An 18,757-nucleotide genomic window follows, 5' to 3' on the forward strand; every position below is an offset into this window, starting at 1 on the left:
TGTGTGTGTTATTGAACCTTCATAAAGGGTTCAAAGGGGTGAGTACTCACTAAACTCCACTAAGAAAGAAGATTGTTATCTCATCAAGAAGGTGGGACTTGAGTATTTGGAATGAAAGATGTGCCTGAAGACCCTTGGTGTCCTTTCTGAGAATTTGAGTGATTTAACTCGTTTCCAAAAAGGATGCATGTGGCCAAGGCTAAAAGTAGAAATAAGCTGAAAAAGAAGGGCTCTGGGACTGATTTGTTCTGGTTGGGAGCCAGTGGGTTTGCCAGCTTGCTTGAAACCATCTACACCCTTCACCCAGGCCCTCCCTGCTGCACAAGTGTGAGTTTGGTCACAAGGGGACCGGGTGAGAGGGTGTGGGTGGACCAAACACCAGAAAAACAACAGAAAGTGCCTTCCGTGCATGGAGTGATCTTGGACGTGAAGTACGGCCCAATGGTCTTGGCAAGCGGAATGATGGCATTTTGTAGGGCCAAGAAGTTTCCAACAAGAAATAAAAATAATAAAAAATAATTACTGACATTGATACAGTGTTTATGTGAGTACTTCACTTGAGTGTCACATCGAACAGTGGCAGAGAAGTCGTCCAGAAGACAGAATAGGATTTAGGAAGATCTGAGATCAAGTCCTGACTCACTTATTAGGTGACCCTGGGCAAATTGCTTAAGCTCTGCCAGATTCAGTTTCCTCATCTAAAAACCGAGAGGGACTGTGACACACCCAATGGATTCCAAGGTCCCTTCCAGCCCAAAATCTATGATCCTGTGAACCCAGGGAAGTCTTACTACAGATATTACTGACCCATTGAGATGAGATTCATGGTAGGATTTGAACCCCAATCTTCCACAGGCTCCCAGACTCTATGTTCAGTGCTTTCCACTAATTGCTATATAAAATGAGTCTAGTATAGTCACGATACCACCAGATAGAAAGAAAGAGATATCTTTGCACGTAGTAGATGCTCAATATATGTATATGTGTATATATATATATATAGCTTTGATTTTATATATTTCAAAATTAGATCTTCCACCTGAGTATCTTCATTTATGATACACACATTACCTTTATGGGTAATGTATAGAATTGCACTGAAGTCAGTTATCCTGTCTTTTCTGGTGGCACAGAGAAGAGAGTGGTGGACTTGGAGGTCAGGAAGACCAAGTTCAAATCCTGCCTCAGCTGTGTGGCCCTGGGCAAGTCACCTAACCCGTCTTAGGCTCAGTTTCCTCATCTGCGAAATAGGGTTGTTGGGGAGTCAACCTCACAGGGCTGTTGGAGAATCAAATGAGATAATGTATGTAAAAGATATATAAATGTTTGTTGTTTTTATTATTATCATGGTGATCGTCATTATCACTGAGGCAAATAGGTGGCACAGTGACTAAAGTGTTGGGCTTAGAGTAGAGAAGACCTGAGTTAAAATCCTACCTCAGGCACTTAATTATGTGCCTTTAATTAGATTTAATTTAATTAGATGCCTTTAAGTATCTCAGCCTCTGTTGCTTCAACCACTTCACAGCATTGTTGTGAAGAGCAAATGACACGCAACATGCTTTGCAAACTTTAAAGTGTCAAATTATATTATATATTATATGTTGTATATATACACACATTATGTATAACATATATGGTCTAATATGCATGGATGCAATATGTATGTATTACTAACTATTCATTATTGTTAGATCAGGAAAATGCTATAGATATTTTTTACATTTCAGCAAAGCATTTGATAAAGTCGCTCATACTCTGCTTGTGGTGAGGGTGGAATGATGTGGGTTGGCCGATAATAGGACAGCGAGATGGGGTTAGAGCTGGTTGAGTGGCGAGTCCTTTCTAGCCAAGCATAGGTCTCAAGGATCTGTGTTTTACCCTGGACTGTTTACATGTTTATCAATGACTTGGCTCAAGGCATGAATTTCATCAATGTGTGGATGACGCAAAGCCAGGAGGAAGAGTGAACACCCTGGATGAGAGGCGGGATCCAGAAGGATCTAAACAGGCTGGACTAGATTGAATCAGAGGAGATGGAATAGGGAAAAGATCAGTGGAATGTGGCAGCCAAGAAAGCAAATCCAGTGTTGGCCTTTATGTTAAGAGAGGCGTGGTGCCAGGGAAGAAGGAGGTGATAGTTCTGCTGTGGCTCTGCCCTGGTTAGATTGCATTGGGAGTGTTGTGTGGGATGCATTGGGACCTCCTTTTAGTCAGCTAGAACAGAGAACTCAGACATGTGACTCTTGGACCACATGCAGCCTACAACCTTCTGAGTGCAGCCCGAACCAATGTCATTGGGAAAGATTTATGAATAAAAAATACAATAAAATAGATAAATTTACATTTTAAAATCAGGTCGTTATGTGGCCTGCAAGGATACTTCTGTATGGGTTAGTGGCCCCTTTTCTGCTTGAGCTGGACACCGCTGAGCTAGAATGTGACCAGAAGAGGGTAACCAAGATGACAAAGGCCTCAGTTTCATGCCATATGTGGATCACTCGATGGGAATGAGAATTCTTAACCTGAAGAAGAGAAGATTGGCATGAGGGGGTAGGTCAGTTGTGACTGTAGCTGTCCTCAAATATTTGAAGGGCTGTCATGGAGAAGTCTTGGTCTCAGAATTGGGAATGAGAAACAGTAAAATAAGTTGCAGAGAGACAAGTTTAGGCTTGGTCCATTGGGAAAAGTCCCATAAACTATCCCTAAATGGAAAGAAGACCTTGAATAAAAAGGACCTGAAGCAAAGACTTGATGACCATCTGTCAGATAGTTTGGGAATTTGTGTTCAGCTGTGGGTTGGACCAGATGACCTCCGAGGCACAGGTTGAAAGGAACCTTCCAGGCCATAGGATCACAATATCAGATTTCAAGATAGAAGCAAACTTAGAGGTCTTCCTATCCAATATCCTTACTTTATAGATGAGGAAATGGAGACCCAGGGGACATAAGTGGCTTGTCCAGTGTCTGAAAAGGGATCTGAATCCAGTTCTTCCTGGCCCCAAGTATAGACCTCTGTCTGTTCTAATCCCCTCGTTTTACAATTAGGGGAAAGGAAGCCTGGACCCTTCCACCTCTGAGATTCTGTAATTCGGTTGGAAACTGACGTTGAGTGAAGCTTCGAGCTTCAGGTCCTCCTTTCTATTGCTTGGTCTTTCTTCTTCTTAGTAGGAAGGCACTGTTGGGTCCATTCATTAAAAATGGCTTCCTTGATTGGGAAATAGGCCAGGACCTGTTGGGCCCAAATGGTCCTGAGACTTTGATCTCTTCTAATAAAATCCTCTTCATAGAGAAGAGACTCAGTAATCCGATGTTCACCCTCCCCTTTTGGAGAGCTGCTTTTCAAAGGGCGTGAGGAGCTATCTGAGCACTGCCGAAAAGCCCTCCGTAACTGTACACTGCCCTGTTGGTTCAGATGGCCATCATGCCTTTCAAATTTAGCAGCACTCTGAGATGTCCTTGGACTTCATGGTGAAATTCCAAAGAGGTCAAAACCTTTCCTTCCCTGTCATCTTTTTATTTTTCCAATTTCCAGAGCTGCTAATCTCATGGGATTGGCCAGGAAAGAGAGAGAATGTTATGACCTATTTGGCATTTTCATAAGCAAAATGCATCCAGACCCAGGTTCAAAATGTCCTGGAAAAGAAACTGATTTCATTTTGAAACAGATGAGGAAATAAAATCCTTCTCTGTCACTGAATCCTAACTCCCAGAGGTGGGCAATGGCATGTAGACCCCACTGGGAAGAATGTTTACAGATAGAAGCCAGGAGGAGAAGTCCCAGGAAAAAAACCAGTGAAGGCAATGGAATCGAACTATCTTCACTCTTCTTAACTCCATTTCTGGCCTCATTTTTCCCTATTCCAGTGGCCCTCAGGTATCTGGTGCCCCCTTGTTACCTTGGACCCTACCCTCACCAAAGGGAAAAAAATCTGACAAAATAATTCATGCAGCCAAAATTTAGAGCTAGAAATTGTAGAGTTCATCTAGTCCGGTCGCCTCATTTTTACAGCCAAAGAAACTGAGAAAGATCATAGGAACTTAGATGTAGAGCCGAAGGGGTCCATAGAGGTTGGGTATTTTTGCAGCTGAAGAAACTGAGTCCCAAGAAATATTGAGTGATTTGCTCATTGCACATGTAGTAAGCAGCAATCCATTCAAATCTGCATTCTCCATTGCACCAGTAGTCCAGATGATCTCTCCGGTTGTCCCCCCGCCCCCAGTTCAAAATCCATGATTCTGTGAACTCCTAAAGGTTCTAATTTGTAATCTTAGAACCACAGAATATTAGAGCCATAATATAATATAAAGGTTCTCTACAGGTCATCCGGCGCAACACTTTTACAACCACCATGATACAGCTAGGGAGACTGAGGTCTAGAAAGATTAAGCAGCTTGCCTGTGGTCATACAGCTGGTTGTTCAGTTTGTTTAACCAGAACTCAGTTCTCCTGACTCCTAAACCAGGGCCCCTTCAGCCACCAGGCACAGCCTCCCTAAGCTACCAGCTGATTCCAATCTCCAACATCTGTCAGACCAACCCATCATCAGATAGCACTATGGACGCATTTCATTTTCGGGCTTTACGAGAATTGTGCACATGCCACCAACTCTCCCTTAAGCCTTGGCTGGCAGGGTTTGAGTGGATCTAATTACATGCTGGTCTGAGTAATGCCATTATAGATAGATCCCCATAATGTTAGCACCCAAGTCTGCTGGCTGATTTGATTAAATGGCTGCTGGGATCTTCTTACTCTCTGTTTATTTGGATAATTAGACTGAATTCTATCCCCCCTTCCCCCTCCCAACTCAGACTTGCCCCTCCCACTTCATTTTCTACAGTAAGCTGGGCAAGGACTGATCCATTTCCGTTTTGTTGTTGTGTTTTCTCTGCTTAAACATGAACAGCTTTACTTTAATGTTGATGTTTAATGGTTTCAGTCATGTCTGACTATCCATGATCCCATTTGGGATTTTCTTGGCAAAGTTACTAGAATGGCTTACCTTTTCCTTCTGTGGCTCATTTTACAGATGAAGAAACTGAGGCAAGCAGGTTAAGTGACTTGCCCAGGGTCACACAACTAGGAAGTGTCTGAGGCCAGATTTGAACTCAGGAAGATGGGGCTTTCTGACTTCAAGCCTGGCACTTTATGAACCTTGCTACCCCAGCTTTACTTAGAGGCAAATAAAAATGATGTGATGCTCATCAGAACAGGTAGGAAAGAGCCATGTCCAAAGCCGGCTAGCAGTACTTTCAGCCACCTGCATTTCTCAAGTCACTGGTAGTGCTCTGCTGGGTAGGGTGCCATCAGAAGTCCTGGGCTTGCTCTCCCATATTGGGGAGGCAGTGTTTCAGATTGCCTGAAATGTTGTACTTGGAATCAGAAAGACCCAGGTTCTCCTCCCACCTCCAGCTTTCACTTAGCTGTGTGATCCCACATCATTGGACGTTCAAGCCCAAAGCATATGGGATGTGATAGACATCTACTGTGTCAAGTAGCGGCTGGGGCTGGCTTTATTAAACTTTCACTGCATTATCATGAGCTCGTGATGTAACACAAGCCATGCCATTCTCTCTTTTGGGAGCTGCCAGAGGGAGGCATGAGGAGCCCTGGGAGGTGAGGGGAACACTAGACATAATGATAACTGGCATTCACATCATGCTTTAAAGATTTCAAAGCCTTTTATAGAGATGACCTTATTTGACCTTCACATCAAGCTAGTGGATAGGAGATGATGGCATCAGGCAGAAAGCCCTGTGTTCAAGTTCTTCTGACACATTGGGGCTCTCTGATCCTGGGGGAAATCACTTAACATTCCATGCCCCAGAGGGGCTCATTGAGGGCATATGAATGCCAGAGAATGTGCAATCGGCATTGGCAAAGAAAGGTTATCACTCAGAACTCCCTAAGAAGGTGAAATCATGGGTACAGTGGTTCTCTCCTCTCCCCTAAAAATAAAAGTCTGCTACAGGTATATGTCCTTATTAGGACATATGATTGGGAAACTGAGGTCTTATTCTCAGGTAAAATGACCTGTCCAAGGTAACACAGGTAGTGCATACCAGCAACGCTGGGATTTGTACTTTAGTGCTCTTAACTCCAACTTCAGTGTTATTTCTACTACAACCCACTTCCCTAATATGTCTGAGGGTAAGACAATTGACAGTCAGAATAAAGGATGAACCAATACTGGTATGAGGTACTTGGGGGCAGCTAGGTGGTGCAGTGGATAGAGCACCAGGCCTTGAGTCAGAAAGACTCATCCTCCTGAGTTCAGATCTGGCTTCAGACACTTACTAACTATGTGACCCTGGGCAAGTCACTTAACCCTATTGGCCTCAGTTTCCTCATCTGTAAAATGAGCTGGAGAAAGAAATGGCAAACCACTCTGTTATCTTTGCCAAGAAAACCCTGAAAAGGGGTTACAAAGAGTTGGAAAGACTAAACAACAACAAAGTTACCACTTTGGGGGGTGCAAATTTGAATATTTTAATGCTTTATCAGTGAATTCACATTTCTTCCCATAGAATAAGCATTAAATCCAGACAGAGTCCCTTGGGATGCAAGTTGCTGAATGGCTCATTGGATACATCACTGGGGTTGGTGTCAGAAAGACCTGAGGTCCCAGCCTGCTTCAGACACTAGCTGACTGAATTACTTAACCTCTTCCAGCATCAGTTACGCCATCAGTGTACTGGGGAGAATAATAAGCTTGTTGTTTTATTGTGAGAATCAGATGAGATACTGGCTATAATGTGCTTTGCAAATGTTATCTATTATTATTATTGCATTAAGGTTCATGTCCCATCATCGGGGACAGTTGAAATCCACTGCTTGCACTTCCCCATTCTAACAGGCAGTGCTTGTCTTTCATTTCCTGTAGGAACTCCTGCCCTCGTTGACCTCGGTAGCAATGTTGCCTCTCATCCCTGGAGATAACCTTGGTAAGTTATTGGACCCAGAATCTTCCCCCCTTGCATTACATGTCTCAGTTATTTGATGAATAGGCAAGTCGTGCATGCATGTGGAGAAACAGCCAAGCCAATGCCTTCATCATGAAGCATTGGGTGAATGTTGCCATGTTTCCATGTCCAGCCATGAGGCTGAGTCACTGTCCCAAATCATGTAACCTTCCTGAGGACAGAGACCACATCTTTTTATACAATGAGAGCAGCGGGTCACCCAGTTGGAAGTCTAAAATTTAATCAGATTACTGTTAGAGATGCCTTAGAAATCCTTTCTCGTGAGGTCTCTATGAATAGAGCTGACATCAAAGGTATAACCAGGGTGGGGCAATGAGTCTTTCCCCCAGGGCACCAAATTTGGAGGATGCTGACAACTGGATTCTGGATGCCAAGTAATTAAGGTTTTCATTTGTGAAGTGATCCTCACATGGGTGCTGTGAATGTAGTTTTAAGAAGTTCAGTCTATGATTCTTGACAGCTGCCAAGATAACTTGAGCCTTAAAATTAATTTAAGGCAAATTTCCTTCATCCCCATCTTTTCATAAGAAACCTTGAACCCACAAGGTCTACTAACCCAGGGGGACTAGAGTCATGCAGGCCGTGCTAAGGAGCTGCTCAATCGATGCTTCTCATTCCCCAGTTAGAATCCTTTGTTGATTGGTGAATTTATCATAGGTTGTATTATTGACTTTATAGCCGTGAGTTTGCTCACAATAGTGCCCAGAATATCCTCCATCTCCTCTCATACATTCTATCTCTGGCTGGGATGGGCACCAAGGCACCTTTGATAGTAATATGGAGTTACCCTCGATGATATTGACTTATCATCCCTAGGGTATCACCCAGGAATTATGTCAACCCTTCTTGACTTAGCACGGCGCATGTTGGCTGGCCAGAGTGGAAAGTGATACTGGTTTTAATTTCCCTAAAGGTAGACCTTTTAGAGTTTGCAGGGGTTTTCCCTAATTCATAGGTGATCTATGTTTTATGAAAACACTTATGTTTATGTTCAGCATATGTGTAGCCGGATGGTGAGGGGCACAACAGTTTCTGTATTGTTGCTCAAACCAGTTGGGGGAAGAAATTTGTACTTAAATGACAGGCATTTGAGAGTATTTTAACAAGCTTTGTGAGTGTGTGAGAGGTTAAGGAGGAATGAAGAAAATGGGCTAAGAGAGTTTCCACACCCCGAATAGTGGCTGTGTCCTAACTCAGCTATGGAAGTTTGCTAAGGCCTTTATTAATCAGGTCATAGATTTAGAGCCGGGAGATACCTTAGACGTCATCCTGTCCAATCCCCTCATTTTACAAATGAGGAAGCTGGGACCTTGAGAGGTGAGGTGATTTGCCCAAAGTCCCCACAGACAGTAGGCAGCTAGATGGCTTAGTGGATAGATCACTAAGCCTGGAGTCAGGAAGCTTCCTGAGTTCAAATCTGGCCTTTGACACTTACTAGCTGTGTGACCCTGGGCAAGTCACTTCACCCTGTTTGCCTCAGTTTCTTCATCTGTAAAATGAGCTGGAAAAGGAAATGGCACAGCCCTTCCTTTGCCAGGAAAACCCCAAATGGGGTCACTAAGAGTCAGTCCTGACCAAAAATGATTGAACACACAGGCAATAAATTATAGGGACAGAATTTGATCTTTAGTCCTGTGACTCTCTTATTTTATGTATGCAGAAACTGAGACCAAAGGAGTGTAGGGTTTGTTTGTTTGTTTCCTGTCTGTCCCTCATGGCCAGAATTCTCTCTCTCCTCGTCTCCACCTCTTGGCTTCCTTTAAGTCTCGACTAAAATTCCACTTTCTGCAAGAAGCCTTTCCCAATACCCCATAATTTTAGAACTTTCTGCATGTTTAGTCATCCTGTATATATCTCATTTGTACAAAGTTCTTTGAATGCTGTCTCCTCCATTAGACTGTGAGCCCCTAGAGAGCAGGGGCTGTCTTTGCCTTTCTTTATATTAGTACCTGACATACAGTAGAACTGGATAAATGCTTGGGGGGGGGGGGCTTTGGGGGGGAGGAAGGCAAGGCAGTTGGGGTTAAGTGACTTGCCCAAGGTCACACTGCTAGTAAGTGTCAAGTGTCTGAGGTTGGATTTGAATTCAGGTCCTCCTGACTCCGGGGCTAGCGCTCTATTCACTGCGCCACCTAACTGCCCCTGGATAAATCCTTGTTGATTTGACTTGAAGTCAACACCCAAGGTTTCATTTCATCAATGGCAGAGCTAGGATTCAAACCCAGACCCTCTGACTCCAGATCCACTGGCCCCGAAAGGAGTTGTAAGACAAAATCCTAGGAGCATTCTCTTTGAGGTTTGAAATGGAAAATTCCAAGGTTTGCCAGGACCAAAGTGCCTGCTGCATTTGCTGCTCGCTGACGTTATCTATTTTGCATGTACAAGGACTGGCAATAGGAAGGAAACTAGAGTTAGCCCAAAATGTAAATCATTTAGAAAAAATGGAGGAAGAGGAAGGAGCGAAGAAGAGGAACACAGCAAGAAAAAAAATTAAGGAAGAGCTAGGAGTAATTTTTATGTTTATTTTTTTAATTTATGTAATAAAACAAGCCTTTCTATAACACAGTATAATAAAAAAAAGGACAATTGCACATGAAACTGCAAGTCTGTTATGTACAACTTGCTATTCCTTTTAAATATATAATAAAGTTATCATGTAAATTTCTTTCTTTTTTTTGATGCCCGGGCCAAAGAGAAGAATAGCATTTGGCAGACATTTGGCAAAAGGCAATGGTTAGGGGCAGCTAGGTGGCACAGTGGACAGAGCACCAACCCTGGAATCAGGAGGACCTAAGTTCAAATCTCGCTTTCAGATACTTACTAAGGTGTGTGAGCTTGGGCAAGTTGCTTAACCCCAATTGCTTCAAAAAAGGGGCAATGCTTAGAAATGGAATTGCCAACTCTGCTTTTTGTTTTCAAAAAGCCCATGATGCTGTCTGAATAAATGAATTTCAGAGTGGTTTATTAGATATTAAGCAGCCAGAAGATTTTTAAAGAATATCATCTCTGGAGTCAGAGAACTTGGGTTCAGATTCCTCCTCAGACAGACAGACTTGTTCAAGTTTGGACGAGTCACTTACTTATTTGTAGACTGAGGGGTCAGAATAGGTGGTCTCTAAGGTCCCTGCCAGCCCTAAATCAATTCTGTTAAGATGCCAAGTGTGGCTGCATCTGGACTGTCATTCCAGAATATTATGACATCCTGGGATCATAGCTCTATGCCTAGAAGGGACCTCCAGGGTGGTCAAGTCCAGCACTTATTTTACAGGTGAGGACACTGAGGCACCGGCAGTATAAGGACATGACTTGCCTCGGGCTGCATAACCACAAAAGAGACAGATCTGAGCTCAGGCAGGGCCTCTGACTCCAAAGGCTGTGCTCTTTTGAAAACCTCAGGTCTCTGACTATTCAACAGAACAGCTTTGAGATTCCAACACCCCCATCTTACAAATGAGGAAAAATGAGACCCAAGAAGCGATTTCCCCAGCATCTCATGGATAGTAAGTGGAGGGCTGGCGTTTGAATCAAGGTCCAATAACTCCAAATTCATTGCTTTTTCAAGCATGTCTCAGGCAACCAGATTGGAGAACTTCTAAAGCAGCAGGGCGTCCAAGAGGTTATTTTTATTCTTCCTGACCAAATTTGCCCCCTTAGAGATCCTCCCAACTTAGACAAGATCTCCCAGACCCATCCATTTACTTATCCATTTTGTGTAAGGAAAAATCAAGCCCTTTTTTATTAAAACAAACAAAATTATCTAAACCTATAACTAAACTCATTTCTGTTTGTTTTTCTCAAAAATGCTTCCTTCAAACTATGAAAACTGCCTAGCAAATTAAAAGGAGTGCTGGGCTTTGATATGGAAACCAGCTTTGTAGTACCACTTCTCTCTGGTTTTTCTTTCCCCTTCAAAGCAACAAACTCAAAATTCTAGGACTTGGGTACTTTGTTATGGAAAACGATTGGTCTAAGGCTACATTAATGCCTGTAGCCTTGCTAATAGTTCAAAACGAAATGTGGTGAAAACCATGTTTCTGGCTTTCCCAGAGTGGTATTTGCAGTCAGAAACAGCCTTTCTGCTTGGTTGAACTTGGGGGCGAGCTCAGAGAATGAAAGCCCTTGGTTTCATTTTGCATTTGAACATTTTGCCCTGGGTCTCAGACCATGGGATCATAGCCTTGTAAGGAGAAGGCCTTTGGAGGTCACCTAGACCAGAGGTGTCGAATAAGAAGATGAACCAGATTAAAATGTAATTGAGAAATATTTAACAAAACCCATAAAAGTATAATAAAATAATGTTACATTTTAAAACTAAGTCAGTATGGAGCCCATAGGGAGCCTTTTATATGGATTAGCCGCCCCCATTTCTGTTGGAGTTTGATGACTCCCCTACCCCCCACTCCTGTTTTACAAGTAAGGAAACCTAGGGCCTGCAAAGTGACTTACCCAAGGTCACACAGCACAGGTAGAGAGTGGCAGAAGTAGAATTTGAATCCATATCCTCTGGATTCTACTTCCCTAGAACCCTATCTTCGTAGAATTTTAGAGTCATCAGCGGTCTCAGTACTTTCCTAGCCAACCACACCCAAAAGGAGTTTCTATTATATATCCAAGTGGTCTTCGTAACATAAATGATCATGTTTCAATATTTCATGATTAAACAGACATTCATAAATTACAGTACTTTTTACCTTCATCCACCCTCCCTGTATCCTGTTATTGTTTGACTCCCCATGACCCCATTTGGGGTTTTTTCCTCAAAGGTACTGCTGTGGTTTTGCCATTTCCTTCTCCAGTTCATTTTACAGATGAGGAAACTGAGGCAAACAGGGTTAAGTGACTTTCCCAGGGTCACACAGCCAGTAAGCATTTGAGGCAGGATTTGAACCCAGGAAGATGAGTCTTCCTAACTCCAGGCCTAGAGCTCTATCTACTGCATCACCTAGAGGCCCCTGTATCTTGACCGAACCTCAAATTATCATCCAAGTCCAGATGGAACTTTCAAATTGTTTTAGTCCTCTCCCTCATGGAGCACTTTAAGGATAAGGATGGTGTATGGACTGGATTTGTTTTTAAATAAAAAGTTACAGAGTTCCTAATGTGAACATGGTGTCTCATACAGATGGACATGCAGAACAGGAAAAGGAGGGAGATTTTTTGGAACTCTGATATAATGATATGGAATCACTCTGATAGGTCTAACCTTAAGAAGGTGAAAAGCTTTGCTCACTTAATTTTGTTGATTTTGCACACACTGCATATACTCTCTTTGGTATTAGAGGAAACTAGATTACAAATGGAATGGGCCTAGAATGTAGGCCCTTTTCCAATAGGAATCGTCATATTCTCTGTGCTTGTATTCCTAGTGCCTAGCACAGGGCATGACACACAGTAAGTACTTTATAAACCCTTGTCAGCTGGTTAATTGATTGATTTAATATAGTTCATCAGAAAGTATAACTCTTCCTTAAATTGGGGAGAATATTCCAAGTCTTACCTCAAGTTAGCCAACAGATCAACAAACCCAAAAGTATTTAGTACAGAAATATGTTGTATATGACTTCACAGGTATAACTAGTATCTTGTTACTTGCCTTCTCAATGGGTGGGAGAGGGGCTAGAAGGAAGAAGAGAATTTGAAACTGAAAATTTAAAAAAATTAAGTATATATTAAGGGCCTACTATGTGCCAGGTAAGGTCAACTAGGTGGTGCCCGGAGTCAGGAAGGCTATTCTTCCTAAATTCAAATCTGGCCTCAGACACTTCCTAGCTTTGTGACCCTGGGCAAGCCACTTCACCCTGTTTGTATCAGTTTCATCATCTGTAAAATGATCTGGAGAAGGAAATGGCAAACACCTCCAGTATCTTTGCCAAGAAAACCCCAAATGGGGTCATGAATAGTCGGACTCGACTGAAATGACCAAACAACATGTGACAGGCACTGTGCTAGCCTCTCAGGTTACAAATACAAAGAACGAAACAATCCTGCCTCACGATGAACATACATTCTAATGGAGAAGACAAGTTCATATAAATAAGTGTGTGTATGCACATACATATGTGTATGTTTATACATGTATATGTACATATGTAGCATTAATATAAAGTTAATAAATATATACACAATACATAATAGGTATAAATAACTACAAAGTGGTTCAGTGTAGCTTAGTCTGGGAGGGGGCAGTCACCTTTGAGGGGAATTAGAAAAGGCTTCATGCAGAAGATGGTGCTTGAGCTGCAGCTTAACAAAAGAAGAGGCTTCTGTGAGGTGGAGGGCCAGAGGGAGTGTGTTCCAGGCCTGCAGGATGGCCGGGGCAAATGCATGGAGATGGAATGTGGAAGGGCCAAGGGTGGTTCTGGGGAATGTCAGGGGACTCCCTGCCTTCATCTCCTTCTTTGTCATTCAGCTCAAATAATTAGGTTTATCGTTGACTTCTGGTGGCCCATTGATACAGACCTGAAAGAGTCTTCTGTGATTGTCCATTTCATGGATTTGAAACTGAAAACTTGAAATTTTGAAAGTTTATGTTAGAGCTCATCCAGGTCCCAAGACCACTTAGTGTCTTTGGAAATACCAACGACCCAAAGTTTCTGCCCCGATTTTATTCTTCAGCATTAACCAGATTGCAATACCTGAAGCAAAATTCTTACAGAAAGTTCAATCAAAAGAGATTCATCAGGTGCCTACTGTGTGCCTAGCATTACGTTAGATATATGGGAGGAAGCAAAAGGATTTCTATCAATCAGTAGTTGTTTATTGGGTCCCTACTATAAGCCCAACTCCATGATGGGCCCCTTGGCAGATATATTAGAAGTAAAAGATGCCTTTCTCCCTTTATGAAATTTGGGAGCCATGTTTAGTAGAAAGAGCATTGAATTTGGGCACAGGATCTGGGTTCAAATACTGCTGCTGACTCTCGGGAGCAATGTAAGTCTGAACAAGTCACTTAACTTCTGGAGCCCCATTTTTTCATCTGTAAATTGGTATTAGTAATGATGAGACTGGATGAGATTGGTCCTGGACTCAAAAAAACCTGAGTTGAAGTCTTACCTTCAATGCAATACTTACAGGGTGTCCGTCCATAAGCATAACCACTTACCTAGGTGGGCCTGAGACTATAAGCTACAGAAGAGCTGCCAGTCTGCACTGATGGAAATGGTTTCCACAATGGGAGTTCCCCTTACATGGGAAGCCACAGTTCTAGACAGAAACAAAATAATATTATAAATATATGTGTATAAAATAATATAGGGTGCTTTAAAAAATGCACTTTTGTGTTCATTATCTTTTTTGAAGCTCACAGTAATGCCATGAGCTAAGTGAATCAGGTATCATTATCCCCATCTCCCCAATGAAAATGGCTTGCCCATGGTCATGTAGCATAAAAAGGTAAGGCAGGATTTGAACTCTCTCCTGTGCGCTCTCATACCACTAACCCCAAGAGGTCATTCCAAGGGAAGTGTTTTTTGACAAGCTCTAAGAATGTGAGTCATTACAGGGGAGCAGGGGGCCCCCACAAACCTGAGTTGCATGGAATCAATAGAGAAGGATTTCATGCTAATGCCACGTGGTACCTTGTATTTATAAGCACAACAGAATTTCCAAGATGGGAGGGATCCGTGTGAGAACCATGGAGAGCTGCCCTACATCCAAAGGGAATGAAAGATGAAGCTTTGTTTATTTCCCCTCACTTCCCTCCTGCTCCACCCACATTTATTTTGTTTTTGAAACCACACAGTTCTGCTCCTTCCTGTCTCCAGCCCGGATCATCAGATCCCGTTTGGGCCCTTCTGTCACCCTCTGCCCTCTACACTGTCCCTTGCATGGCGGCTTCCCCCGAGACTCTCCATCCTTGCTCCCCTCCCTGCTAACTCTCAATTTTTGCATCAGAGTTTACATTACTCCCTCACATTTCTCCTTCTTCCTCTCCTCCTTTCAAACTCATGAAGCCCCAAACCCACATTAAACCAATCAACTTTTTTGGGAGAGAATATTTAAGTTGATCAATTAATAAGTCAGTCATTCAGTCAGCAAGCATTTATTAAGTGCCTGCTATATGTTAGGTACTATGCAAAACACTGAGGATACAGACATTGGCCTCTTTGCTGTTCCATGAACAAGATGCTCCTTCTCTTGGCTCTGGGCATTTTCTCTGCCTGTCTCCCATGCCTGGAATGTTCTCCCTCCTCTTCTCTGCCTACTGTCTTTCCTGACTTCCTTTAAGTCTCAGTGAAAATCCTGTCTTCTACAGGAAGCCTTCCCCAACCCCTCTTAATTTTAGTTCCTTCCCTCCTTTAACTATTTCCTACTTATTCTGTATAAAAATTGTTGGTGAGTATTTATTTGCTTGTTATCTCTTCCATTGGATTATAAGCTCCTTGAAGGGAGGGGCTGTCTTTTGTCTCTTTTTGTATCTCTAGTGTTTATCACAGTGCCTGGCACAGAGTAGGAGTTTAATAAATGTTTATTGATTAATTGAAAGAAAGGTAAAAATAATCCTTACCCTCAAGGAGCTTCAATTCCAATGGGGATGACAACTTTGTACATACAGAGTAGAAGGAAGGTAACCTGAGAGAGGAAAACTCTGTTAAGCATCCACCATATGCCAGGTACCATGCTAGCCCCTGGGAATACAAAGCAAAGGAAGGTGTCTATAACCAACCTGCCGCCATAGTCTTCCTTGACACTTGCACTGCTTTTTTAGGCCAGAAAGTAACACACTCGAGTGGGTAACACCAGGCCTCAAAACTGGGCTTTCCTGGGCTCCTACTAAACAGTGCAATACCTGGTGCAAGGCTCCATACTGAAGCCTCAGAGTTTTAATCATTGCTTTGGGTGTTGCTTCAATTTCTTGCCCTATAAATTTTTTATGATTGTGGATCACTCATTACTTCAGAATCATAGACACTTACAAAGATTCATTAACCATTTTAATCTGTGAACAAAGCTATACTTTGTCTACAAAGGTGACTGGACAAATTCCCAAGATGGCAGGCAACTAGTCAAATATTCCTGGGTTGGCAGGCCCTCTTGTAGTAACCAGCTAAATAAATGGTTTGAGTTTTATTTGTTGTTGCTTTCTATTCAGCGAAACATCTTTTTTTTCTTTCTCTGTGATATTATTCATATGTTCACGTGTTTAATTTCTAAATTAAGAAAATATATCAAGGGGAGATTTTTTGATAAGTTAGAAGGCTACTTTCAATGTCGGCTATCTCAATGTCAGGGCCATTAGGCACTTGGCTCAGAATAGTTATTATAGACTGGTAGGATAATTCTGTTCTTTGGATTTGAATACTGGTAACACTTAGTAATTTTCCATTACTGAGAATGAGTGACTACCATCAAAGACCTATTGCAATGCTTTATTAGGGTGTAGAGATGACCTTGGGTTTTCAAAGGCTATGCCAACAAAGGGACAGTTAGGTAGCTCAATGGATAGAATGTCAGGCCTGGAGTCAGGAAGACTCAGCTTCCCAACAGTGGCTTTGTTTGAAGACAAACCTAGCTCAACGTGAAGAGTCTCTTCACTAGAAGGTAGGTCATAAGGTGATCATTTTCTTTGCCATGGCAACCCATGAGATGGACAGAGCCAATACGACTTCTATAGAGATGGTGGCAGGTAGAATGGTGGACAGTGGGCCAAGGTTACTAAGAACCACATGGTTCTGAGCCCATCTCCAAACAGTAACATACCTCTCTGTATTCTTTCCACAAGGACATACTTCATTGACATATCACTGGGAGAAACTAAGTGATGTCTCTCTTAACATTCTTACTAGAAAAGACATTAAAAAGTTGCCACAAAATGGAAGAATCACAGGCTCCCCCAGGATTAACAAATAAGGGATTTGGGCTTGTGTGTCCAAAGGCAACAGGAAATATAATTTCATGGAACAATTGATCATCTTGCCTTACAGTATTCTCAATAAGCCTAAACTAATAGGCTTCCTTTAAGACAATTATCATTTGGGTGCTAATAGCCAATGGAAATTATCAAGAAGTAGGAGATTCTCAGCTTGATATTAACAATGCCTAGAGACATCAGCGCAAAGTTGGCATGGAAGAAGATGGCAAAAAAGTGGAAAATGTAAAATGAGATCAAGAAATGGAAGAGGCTGTGCACCTCTAGACTGTTCATAAGTCTCCTACCTGGCCACCATAAATATTTCCTTCAAGAAAAGAATTAGAACACCCTGGATGTAGCCAGGTTCAAACGGCTTCATAAATTGAACGAATCAATCCACACATATTTATCAAGCACTTACTGTAGCTCTTGTTCTGAAGAAACAAAAAAAAGAGCAAAAAATAGTCCCTGTCCTCAAGGAGCTGATAGTTACGTAATCAGTGAATATTGATCAAGCTCTCTACTCTATTTGGGACACACCTGGTGTAAAAAAACAACTGTACAGATCACTGTAAGGTTTGTGATATACCTTATCTTGTTCGGTTCTCACAACAACCCTGAGAAGTAGGTTATGTTTCCCATTTTATAGATGAGTAAACAGAGGCTGAATTTAAGTGATGTGCCCAAGGTCACACAGCTAGTGTCTGAGGCAGATTTCAAACTCAGGTTTTCTTGACTCCAAATCCAGCCCTCTATCTACTGTACCAGCTCACTGCTTCAAATTCAGATGATTAAATCTTTGAAATATTTGTTATCTTTTTTGAGCTGCACAGCAACCCTGTTAGGTGGGTGGATCAGGTGGTCCAATTATCTCCCCCAGAACACTGGTCCTATATCCAGCCCAGCCCTCATAGCCATTGTCCTGGGAAGGAACTCTTTCTTGGGCAAAGAATCGTGGACAAGGAACCAGCCATCCCCACCAGCTGCCAGCCAATGGCCACTTGCAGGTCCTACAAGTCGGCTGAAGCGAGGCAGAAAGACACCCACCTTGATGGAGAGACAGGGAGCAATGTGTTCCAGGCAGGTCATATCATGACCATCCCTTCTCAGACCCTGATGGAGACAGCCTAGAACCCTGATCCCAAGAGCCTTCGGAATACCAGTGTTTCCTGCCTAGTGTCAAGTGGTTCAACATCGGAAACTGATGGAAATGATGGAATGGGGCATTAAAGAAGAGGATTACCATCTCTTGGGCTGCTGCGCCCTAAGGACCATGGGACCTTTCCATGTGACTTGAAGCTGACATCTTCCATGTGTGTTGTCTTCTTCATCAGAACAAAAGCTCCTTAAAGGCCAGGACTGTCTTACATTTCTCTTTGTATGCTCATAGTAAGTGCTTAATAAATGCTTTGTTCATTCCATTTTTTTCAGATCAGGAAACTGAAGCTATATCTATTTCTAATGTAGTACTACTTAAGGACAAAGCAAATACCAAATTAGATGAAAGGACAGAGTGGAGAAGATATTGGGTGTTATTGCAGCAGCTATAACTTAACCTATTGGAAAAAGTTGTCAACTTTGGGAGGAAAAAAAGGAAACAGACAGAAATAAAGACATTGATTTTGACTATCACCCTTTCTTAAAGAATCTCAACTGATGCAAAGTGGATACTACAATAATGAGACTGATGTGCTCAGAAATCACCTCAGCCAGCAAATATTTAATCTCCTTGCTACACGGAAAGATGCAAAAGCCATCGGCTGTACAAAATAAAATATAAACTCATTTGCAAAATAAAAGCAACAACAACAATAATAGCCAGTACTTAATATGCACCTTGAAGTTTTCAAAGTGCTTTACATGGATAAAGAATCCGTTGATCCTCACAACAAGGTAGTTGTTAATAATTATACCCATTTTACA

The 18,757-nt window shown here is 42.3% G+C and overlaps 1 protein-coding gene across 5 annotated transcripts in view; it reads left to right on the forward strand.

The window, feature by feature from the left end:
• The window catches only part of THRB (thyroid hormone receptor beta), a 432,256-nt gene that overhangs the window by 265,771 nt on the left and 147,728 nt on the right, over positions 1 to 18,757 (forward strand). For all 5 annotated transcript variants that reach the window (XM_036759243.1, XM_036759246.1, XM_036759242.1 and 2 more), the window contains exon 3: positions 6,885 to 6,945. The gene's annotated coding sequence lies outside the window, so the exon portion shown is untranslated. The remainder of the gene's footprint in view (positions 1 to 6,884; positions 6,946 to 18,757) is intronic.

Source organism: Trichosurus vulpecula, chromosome 5 (assembly GCF_011100635.1).
Source record: "Trichosurus vulpecula isolate mTriVul1 chromosome 5, mTriVul1.pri, whole genome shotgun sequence".
NCBI classification, from domain to species: domain Eukaryota; kingdom Metazoa; phylum Chordata; class Mammalia; order Diprotodontia; family Phalangeridae; genus Trichosurus; species Trichosurus vulpecula.